The following is a 10,986-nucleotide window of genomic DNA, read 5'->3' as shown; positions in this document are numbered from 1 at the left end:
GACATCGATCAGATGTGCTGCGACAGGAAGCTGAAGGACTGAGGAAGTCCCTGCAGAATTCAGATGCATATTTTCTGGTGCAACAGCAAGCGCTGGAGGATTTAAGCGCCAAACAAGAGAAAGTTAATAAGCTTGCTAAGCATCTTGCCAGCATTATGGGTACCCAGGATATTGTTTCTTGAGATCTTCTGAAGTGGTTTCAGTTCTGGATTTGTTTTGCTGCGGCGTTTATTTGCGCTGGTCGCCAACTTTGACAACCAGTGTATATGATATGCTGCTTTGTTCCCTATATTTGCACTGGTGGCGAACTTTGATGCCCAGTGGATGTAATATGTGTAATAGCCGTGATAGCCTAGCGTTAGTTGCTTGCTTATTTATTTCCTTGTTGTCTTGTTTATTTGTTTGCTTGTAGTCATTGCAGTTCTTTTTCCGCGGTTAGCTAGTGGCTGCAATAACCTATTTTTTAAAACTAGGCCACAATAACCATGGGCTAATATTTACTGTAGTGACACTGGGCCTCCTACTGGCCGTAGAAACAGTGGGCCTTCTACGGGCCGTAGAAACAATGGGCCTTCTACGGGCCGTAGAAACAATGGGCCTTCTGCGGGCCGTATCATCAATGGGCCTTATACGGGCCGTATGATCGATTGGCCAAACATGGGCCAAACAGACCGCATTATGGCCGTAAACGGGCTAGAGTTGGAATCGTCCGTTCATGGGCCGACCATAACGGGCCATCGTTAATAGGCCGTATTTGATGACGCTATGAAAACGGCCCAACAGTATTAACGGACCACAAACGGGCCGACTGTAACCACGGGCTGAATTTGGCCCACAAGCAGAAAATGACAGTAACGGGCCGTAAGTAAACGAATGCTGGAAATGAGCCCAAGAATAAATGGGCCTCGAGAAGGCCGAAAGATAACATGGGCTGGAAACGGCCCAACGGAATAACGGGCCGTTAATGGGTATAAAGTGATACACTGTTCATTACGGGCCAGTTTCACCACGGGCCGTTAATGGGTGTAAAGTGATACACTATTCATTACGGGCCAGTTTCACCACGGGCCGTTAATAGGCCAAGAGTTACATAGGGCCTCATATGGGCCGAAAGACGTCATGGGCTATACATGGGCCAGAAGTGAAAACGGGCTGGAATCATATTGGATGGCCCAGATGACGCTACTGGGCCTAATTCGGATAGGGCGTAACGGGCCTTGGGTTAGCGGGCTGTAAATGGGCTATATGCGAACAGGCCGTTAACAGGCTTTCCATGGGTCGGCCCGCCAGCTTTTGACCAAGTCAAACGGGCCGGCCTTTTCACAGGATTGGGCTACTGTTGGGCCGTGCCATGTGTCGACGTATCATAGGCGCCTTCTGTCCAGTGAGTGGATGACATCTGTCCCAACGATGAGCCGACACGTGTTTCCTCTAGCCAATGATGATTTTACACGTGGAAAATCCCCATTGGTCGGGGCTGTTAACGGGTTATCGGATCCAAAACCCGACCCGATAGCTTAACGGCGTTCCGTTACGGTGGTTGCCACATGTCGGTCACCCTTGATGAAAGCACTTCTGTCACGCGCGATTTATCGTCATGGAAGTGGACACTTCCGTGATGATAATTTTGGTAATGTCATGGAACACTTCTACGACAGCACAGGTATGACTATCTTGATTCTGTCATAAATTTTTCATGGATGTACATGCATGACAAAAAAAGCGACCTACTGTGACAAACACGTATCATCACGGAAGTGTATTTTTTTTGTAGTGCCACAAGGATACTACCAGAAGCTCCCATGGAAGGAGAGCAAGCAAAAGAATCAAATCTTTTAGGACAGAAGCTTTTGATTGACCTAGAGTCAAAGGAAGAGAACTTAGTTTCTTGCAAACAGGCTATAGAACATTGGCTCTCCTCAATTTTCTGCCTGACAGCTCTCTGCCTAGCTTCAGAATTCAAACCTCTTACATTCTAGCACAAAACATTTCAGTTTCTACAAAGATTACTCATTATAGCACAATAATAATAGTCATAAACCACATGGCACACAATGCCACATGTCCAAAAGAGCACAGCAAAGTATGACCCAGCATTAAGACATAACATAGATCATGAGATAGTTTGCTGCATAAGAACATAAAACAAGCAAAATTAAGGGCTTGCCAAACCCAACAGGCCAAGGACACACTAATCATGAGAGTTGGTGGAGACAGTAGCTGGTGGGTCCACCATAAGTGCATCCATAGAAAGGAAAGAGGCGTCAATTTCCAGCTCTCTCCCAATCTCTTGAAGTCGACTGATAGGCGTAGCTGGAGGGACTCCTTCTGAAGCAGGCTCATCAGGCATCTGGGCCATGAAAGGCTTGGCTCTGGGCTTCTTCCTCTTGGGCTAGAGAGTGAGCTCCTGGAAGGTGGGCTTGAATCCATCGCGCTGGACAGAGCTTCTGGTGCAACGCCTAACCGAAGTGTCCACAATTGGAGTTGGCGCCAATGTTTTCCGTGGCCTTCTAGCTTTAGCCACCACAGCCACAGGAGAGGTCACCTTCACAGGTCCCACATCAACATTATCAAAAAAGGGCCCTGGCGACTGGCCTCGCCGTCTCCTGATCCTTCCATGTAAGCAGCGGCAGGTCCAAGTCACTGAACGCAAGATCCCAACTTCTCTTTGACAGGACAACTGGCGACAGAGGCTGCAGCAGAATTGGCCTGGGAACAGAGAAAACAACAGGAGCTTCCAGAAGAGTTTCAAAAGATCTCCTCCAAACCTTATCAGGAGGCAGAGGAGGCCCAAATGGCACCACAGGCAAATCAATCTCATCCCTGACAGCAGGAGGCTGGTAGACAACAATGGCCCAGTGGTTGACTGCATCCTCATCAACATTCAAAGGAAGAACAGGAGCTTCAGGCTGATCAGCATCAACCAAAATAACAGCAGCGGGAGGTTCCTAGTGGTCAGCAGCAGAGCTGGGCTGGGCTGAGAGATCAACCACCATTGACTCCTGGTCTTGGGCAGGCTCAGGGTCCACGTGGTCATTCCAATTGACCCAATTATCATCAGCCATCTCGTTGATCACAGGCTCAGGAGGGGGAGGGGGGACTGCATTCCACCCCAAAGCAGGATAAGCAGGCAGGTTGAACGAAGGAAGCTCAGGGAAAGGAACACCAGATACTGGGTGCAGATTGCCATTGATAGGCATCCAATCTTCATCCTGTGGCATCTGCTCGGCAAAATTTGCACCCAGCATGTATAAAGGCGCAGTACAAGAACCCCTAGCACCTCCCCAAGCCGCAAAAATCCATGAACACCACATCACGTGGCACAAGTATATCCTCCGGGAAAGAAGCAAACACCAGAGATCGAACCAAGTATGGGTCCTCGCTCACCCAATGATGGAACTTGCCAAAATTGTTCACAGCAGCTCTGATGCATTATGTATTACGAAGATCCAACGGTATACCAAGGAACAGTAGCAGCCCCTAACGAAAACCCTGGACGCCACGGAAGGATTCACCCTCATCATGCTTCATAAATAGCACAAAACGGTCACTACCCAGCAGCTGAGGCGGGAGCTACAGCAATGAGAATCTGACAGCAGCATCTCAAAGCTCAAAGAGCCCAACCGAACGAATCCAAGGCTGCGCTGACCTAACCAAAACTCCATGCGCTTGCAGCCACTACACCACTTCCTCTCTAGTAGCGCCAATCTCATCAGGCTGGGGGATAGGCATTACCTCAGCAAGCATGAACTCCTCATGGCGGCACACAATTGGGGTATGCGGTGTCACGAAAGTTCTTGCGAGACGATCTTCCCCACCATCAATGATGTGATGGCCAGCTGGTACATACAGCAGAGGATCCAGGTGGAAGTTGGTCATCGGGACCGAGGACTCAAGACTATTTTCTGGCGCCGTTGCCGGGGAGCATAGCTCTATTCTTTGAGTCACTTGGGATTTATATCTGCTGATCACTATGAGGAACTTGAAAGACGAGAAAACCAAAATTTATCCCTCAACTACGAGGGGAGGTAAGGAACTACCATCTAGATCTGCACTTGATTCTCCTTCTGTTTTGAGTAAACTTGTGACACCTAAACCTGCTTCTACTATTAATTCTGAAATGTTGCATGTTATTGATGATGCCACTTCTTCTATGCATGATACTTATGATGAAACTAATTCTATGCTTGATAATACTGTGCCATTAGGTGAATTTCTTGATGAACAACTTGCTAGGGCTAGAGAGAATGAAATTATTGAAACTGATAATATTAATGAAAGTGATGATGAAGATTCTCCCCCTAGATATGAATTGCCTATTGTGCCTGAGGGTTATGTTATGGATGAAGAAACTGCTAGAGACTTTCTTTCTTGCAATGATAGAAATGATCTTAAGAAATTATTAGCTAAGCTGAAAGAAAAATCTTTGAATGCTAGAATGAAATATGACCCTGCTTTTGCTACTTCACCTATCTGTATTACTGATAAGGATTATGATTTCTCTTTCGATCCTGAGATAATTACTTTGGTTGAATCCGATCCTTTTTATGGTTATGAATCTGAAACTGTTGTGGCACATCTCACTAAATAAAATGATATAGTCACCCTATTCACTAATGATGAGAAAAATCGCTACTACTATATCCTTAAATTATTTCCGTTCTCATTAAAGGGTGATGCTAAGACATGGTTTAATTCTCTTGATCCTGGTTGTGTGCATAGTCCCTAGGATATGATTTATTACTTCTCTGCTAAATATTTCCCCACTCACAAGAAACAAGCTGCCTTAAGGGAAATATATAATTTTGTGCAAATTGAAGAAGAGAGTCTCCCACAAGCTTGGGGGAGGCTTCTCCAATTACTTAATGCTTTGCCTGGTCATCCTCTCAAGAAAAATGAAATACTTGATATCTTTTAAAATGGACTAACCGATGCTTCCAGAGACCACCTGGATAATTGTGTTGGTTGTGTTTTCAGGGAAATAACTGTTGATCAAGCTGAATTGCTATTGAATAATATGCTGACTAATGAAAATAATTGGACACTTCCTGAACCAACTCCTAAGCCAACTCCGAAGAAAAGGGGTATTCTATTTCTCAGTCCTGAAGATATGCAAGACGCAAAGAAATCCATGAAAGAAAAAGGTATTAAAGCTGATGATGTTAAGAATTTACCTCCTATTGAAGAAATACATGTTCTTAATTTGCCACCTGTTGAAGAAATACATGGTCTTAATAACCCGACGAAGGTAGTAAAGGTAAATTCTCTTTAAATATTCGATGAAGGTGATATTCCTCGTTATAAGTCTGCTAGCCAATGCTTGGATGAGTTTTATAATTTTATTGTTAAACAAGAAAACTTCAATGCTTATGTTGGTAGACAATTGAAACGCAATGCTTATATGATTGAACACTTGAGATTATATGTCTAGAGTTAATGGTGAACTTAAACTTATTAGTAAACATGCTTCTATGGTTACCACTCAAGTAGAACAAGTGCTTAAAGCTCATAATGATTTTCTCAGTGAATTAAATAATAAGAAAAAGGATAATGATGTTAGATTTGTGACTAGAGGGGGTAGAATGACCCATGAACCTTTCTATCCTGAGGGTCACCCTAAGAGAGTTGAGCAGGATTCTCAGAGAACTAATGTTGATCACCTAGTCCTTCTAAGAGGAAGAAAAAGAAAAAATGATAGGACATTGCATGCTTCTAGTGAACCTATTCCTGACACACCTGAGAATCCCAATGACATTTCTATTTCTGATGCTGAAACACAATCTGGTAGTGAACATGAGCCTAGTGATAATATAATGATGAGGTTCATGATGATGCTCAACCTAGCAATGACAATGATGTAGAGATTGAACCTGCTGTTGATCTTGATAACCCACAATCAAAGAATCAACGTTATGATAAGAGAGACTTCATTGCTAGGAAGCACGGTAAAGAAAGAGAATCATGGGTTCAGAAACCCATGCCTTTTTCTCCTAAACCATCCAAGAAAAAGGATGATGAGGATTTTGAGCACTTTGCTGAAATGATTAGACCTATCGTTTTACGTATGCGTTTGACTCATATGCTTAAAATGAATCCTTATGCTAAGTATATGAAAGAAATTGTTACAAATAAAAGAAACATACCGGAAGCTGAAATTTCCACCATGCTTGCTAATTATACTTTTAAGGGTGGAATACCAAAGAAACTAGGAGATCCAGGAGTACCAACTATACCATGCTCCATTAAAAGAAACTATGTTAGAACTGCTTTATGTGATCTTGGAGCCGGTGTTAGTGTTATGCCTCTCTCTTTATATCGTAGAGTTGATTTGAATAAGTTGACAGCTGCTGAAATATCTTTGCAAATGGCCGATAAATCACTGCTATACCTGTCGGTATTTGTGAGGATGTGCCTGTTGTGGTTGCAAACGTTACTATTTTAACGGACTTTGTTATTCTTGACATTCCCGAGGACGATAGTATGTCGATTATTCTTGGTAGACCCTTCTTGAATACTGCAGGGGCTGTTATTGATTGCAAGAAAGGCAATGTCACTTTTCATATTAATGGTAATGAGCATATGGTACACTTTCCGAGGAAACAACCTGATGTCCACAGCATCAATTCTATTGGAAAAATTCGATCAATTATTATTGGAGGTTTTGAATTTCCTCTTCCAACTGTCAAGAAGAAATATGATATTCTTATTGTTGGGGATGTGCATATCCCCATTGAGGTAACCTAGTGTTATTCGAAATTTCTCCGGTCCCATGTTATTCGAAAAGAGTTTGTTAACAAGACTTGATCAACCTTGTTAGTGGATTCCTTTTGATGAGCATGAGATGGATGAAGTTAGAAAGCACAACCTTCTGTACCCTCCTTTTACTTTCTGTTATTTAGTTTAAATAAAGCAAAAATAGTACTTTTTGCCTGTTTTTTGAATTATCCGTGCAATAAAAAAGTACCCCAAAAATAGAAGTTCTCCAAATGCCTTGAAATTGAAATATGATTTTTTCTGGAATATTTAAGAATATCTGGCACTGAGAACACATCAGGGGGAGCCAGCACCTGGCCACGAGGGTCCAGGGCGTGCCCACCCCCTGGGCACGCCCCCTGCCTCGTGGGCCCCTGGTTGCCCCCGTCCACTTATTCCAGCACCCACACACTCCTTCTTCCTCCAGAAAAAAATCACCACCTAGCTCAAACTCGTGTTCTAGCTCATCTTGCTGTGATTTTCGATCTCCTTGCTCAAAGCTCCACTCACAAAACTGCTGTAACGCCCACGATGCGGCTATATCTCCCACGTGTCGAGGCACGACTTAGAGGCATAACCGCATTGTGGTTTGTCGCAAGAAGGGTCATCTTCACACAATCCCATGTAATGAACAAGAATGGGATAAAGAGTTGGCTTACAATCGCCACTTCACACAATACATGAATATAATCCATACATCATCCAAAATACACACATAGACCGACTACGGTCAAGATCCAAATGAAAATAAGATAACCCCAAATGCTAGATCCCCGATCATCCCAACTGGGCTCCACTACTGATCATCAGGAAAAGACACATAGTAACGACCACGTTCCTCATCGAACTCCCACTTGAGATCGATCCCATCATCTGCACTGGCATCGTCGGCACCTGCAACTGTTTGGTAGAATCTGTGAGTCATGAGGACTCAGCAATCTCACACCCGCGAGATCAAGACTATTTAAGCTTATAGGAAAGGATGGTGTAATGAGGTGGAGCTGCAGCAGGCAATAAGCATATATGGTGGCTAACATACGCAAAAGGGAGCGAGAGAAGCAACGGAACGGTCGTCATCTAGCAATGACCAAGAAGTGATCCTGAACTCCTACTTACGTCATGCATAACTCAAACCGTGTTCACTTCCCGGACTCCGCCGAGAAGAGACCATCACGGCTACACACGCAGTAGATGTATTTTAATTGGGTCAAGTGACAAGTTCTCTACAACCGGACATTAACAAATTCCCATCTGCCTCATAACTGCGGGCACGGCTTTCGAAAGATAATACCCTGCAGGGGTGTCCCAACTTAGCCCATCATAAGCTCTCACGGTCAACGAAGGATAAAGCTTCTCCCGGAAAGACCCGATCAGTCTCGGAATCCCGGTTTACAAGACGTTTCGACCATGGTAAAACAAGACCAGCAAAGCCACCCGAATGTGCCGACAAATCCCGATAGGAGCTGCACATATCTCGTTCTCAGGGCACACCGGATTGTCCAAGCATCCGGTAGGCCAGCCCAGAGTTGCCCCTGGTGGCCACCGGCGACTGACAGATTGGACCAATACTCAGAGGAGCACTGGCCCGGGGGTTTAAATAAAGATGACCCTCGGGCTCGCGAAAACCCGGGGGAAAAGGCTTAGGTGGCAAATGGTAAAACCAAAGTTGGGCCTTGCTGGAGGAGTTTTATTCAAGGCGAACTGTCAAGGGGGTCCCATAAATCACCCAACCGCGTAAGGAACGCAAACTCAAGGAACATAATACCGGTATGACAGAAACTAGGGCGGCAAGAGTGGAACAAAACACCAGGCATAAGGCCGAGCCTTCCACCCTTTACCAAATATATAGATGCATTAATTAAATAAGAGATATTGTGATATCCCAACATATCCATGTTCCGACATGGAACAAACTTCAACTTCACCTGCAACTAGCAACGCTATAAGAAGGGCTGAGCAAAAGCGGTAACTTAGCCAAACAACGGTTTGGTAGGAAAGGATGATTAGAGGCTGACATGGCAATATGGGAGGCATGATATAGCAAGTGGTAGGTAGCGCAGCATGACAATAGAACGAACAACTAGCAAAGCAAAGATAGAAGTGATTTCGAGGGGTGGTCATCTTGCCTGCAAGGTTCTCAGAGTTGTCGAAAGCTTGATCCTCGTAAGCGTACTCAATAGGTTCCTCGTTCACGAACTCGTCTCTCGGATCTACCCAAGACAAGAACACAAGCAACGGAACCACAATCAATCACGAGAAATGCACAAGCAACATGATGCAAAACATGTATGATATGCAAGATAGGATATGCGATGCATATGCGTGCTCCGGAAGGAAAATGATGAACAAGGCAGTAACTTGGCAAACCAAGCATGCCACTGGAAAGACGAGATGATTTCGGTCGAAATCGATATAAAGATCACCGGAAACGGATGCACGGTTTGCAAATGGCAAGCAAAACAAGAATGACACGAATCTGCGATTAACAGCATGATAGCACTTAAAATGCAACAAGTAACAATGCTATAGCACTCCAACATAGCAACAAAGCATATGGCAGCAATCTACAGGAGATGGTTGACAAAAGATAAACACTGAGCTACGACTAGTTCACAACATAACAAGCTCAAACAAGCATGACAAAAGTGCAAAAGATAACAGGTTCACAGACTTTGTGAAATTACTGGACATGGCAGAAAACAGCATCAGGTAGCAATGTTCAGAGCACGAAATCAACATGCTACAGGAACTTAAAATGGTAAAACAAGGCCTGGAAGTATTCTACTAAATGCATATGACAAAAGTCCCTTACTGACCATAAGCCAAAAATGATCAAAAGATAGGATGGAAACCATGTAAACATAGAAAGTTTCGTTAACAGGTTCCAGACTTAGCAGAAAACAGAGCATGGCAGAAACAATAATATGAGGGCATCTTGGTGAGCTTGATGCACTCACCACAAGGCAATGCATGACAAAACAAGCATACCTACAGCAAGATGACATGTTTATGAAGCTATCCATGGCAAGAGAAAGTACATAGCATGAAAGGATCAACTACAACAGGCTTGGCAAAAATGAATATCATGTTAATAATCTGCCAGAAATATTTTATAGAAAAAGTATAGCAAGATTGAGTCATGCTATGGCACTCCATAATTACAAACAACGCCAGGAATGGATCAATTACAACAATACCTACAAAACATCCTTACTAAATATCTCCAAAATATGCATTTATCTCTCTGTAGCATCAAATTTATATGGCAACAAAATAACAGCAGACAAGGACTTGGAGAAATCACCAAGTTTCTGAAATCAGAAACATTACGGGGCCTAGTTTGCATGCTTGTGCTAGTCACCACAAAGATCACAAAAATACATGGAATACACCACTGGAAATATAGCATGGCATACAACAAAACACATGTAGAGCTCATGCCCATAAGATGCACAGATTAAATGATACAAAAATAACAAATCTCCAAGTTCAGCTAAGAACCAGCAGATAACAGCAACTAGCACTCTTGCACCAGAGATTTGGGAATCAAGATGGCCTCTAATGAACATGGTGCAATTGAACAAAATGAAGAGAATCATGAGGCGAACATTTCGATATATTACACGCGCGAAACGGAGCTATATGCATAGAGTTACGATGCTATGAACATGGGCACATGCTGAGAAAAATAAATGACTTGGAAGAAATTCGGGGGTCGAGGAGAAAAAGTCAACCACAGTAGTTTTCCAGATCCGATCGAGCCGAGGTCGGTGGAGCTCGCCGGAGCTGCGGGGAGGACGCCGGAGGAGAGGAGAGGGAGGACGCCGGGCGTGGAGGAGCTCGGGCTCCGGCCGGCGAGGAGGAGGCCGGCGAGCGGGCAAGGCCGGGGCGCTCGGGCCGGGCGGCGCAGCCGGCGACGAAGGGCAGCGGCGGCGGGGCGCACCGGCGGCGGAGGCGCGACGCGGGCGGCCGGATCCTGGTGCGGGGCGAGCGCCTCGGGCGGCGGCGGCGGTATGGGCCGGGCGGGCCCTGCCTGGGCCCGGCGGGCCGGTGGCGCGGGGAGGAAAGAGAGGGCGCGGCGCGCGGGATGAGGTGGCGGGCTCCTGTTCTTTGGAGGCGGCGGCGGAGCGACGTGGCGGCGCCCTATTGGCCGAGGTGAGGTGGCGGGTGGACGTGTCCGGTGGCGGTGGTTTTGTCCGGGCGCGAGGTGGAAGAAGGGTAGGGTTTGGACTG

This window comes from Triticum aestivum, chromosome 5D, assembly GCF_018294505.1.
Source record: "Triticum aestivum cultivar Chinese Spring chromosome 5D, IWGSC CS RefSeq v2.1, whole genome shotgun sequence".
NCBI classification, from domain to species: domain Eukaryota; kingdom Viridiplantae; phylum Streptophyta; class Magnoliopsida; order Poales; family Poaceae; genus Triticum; species Triticum aestivum.
This window is presented reverse-complemented; position numbering follows the sequence as displayed.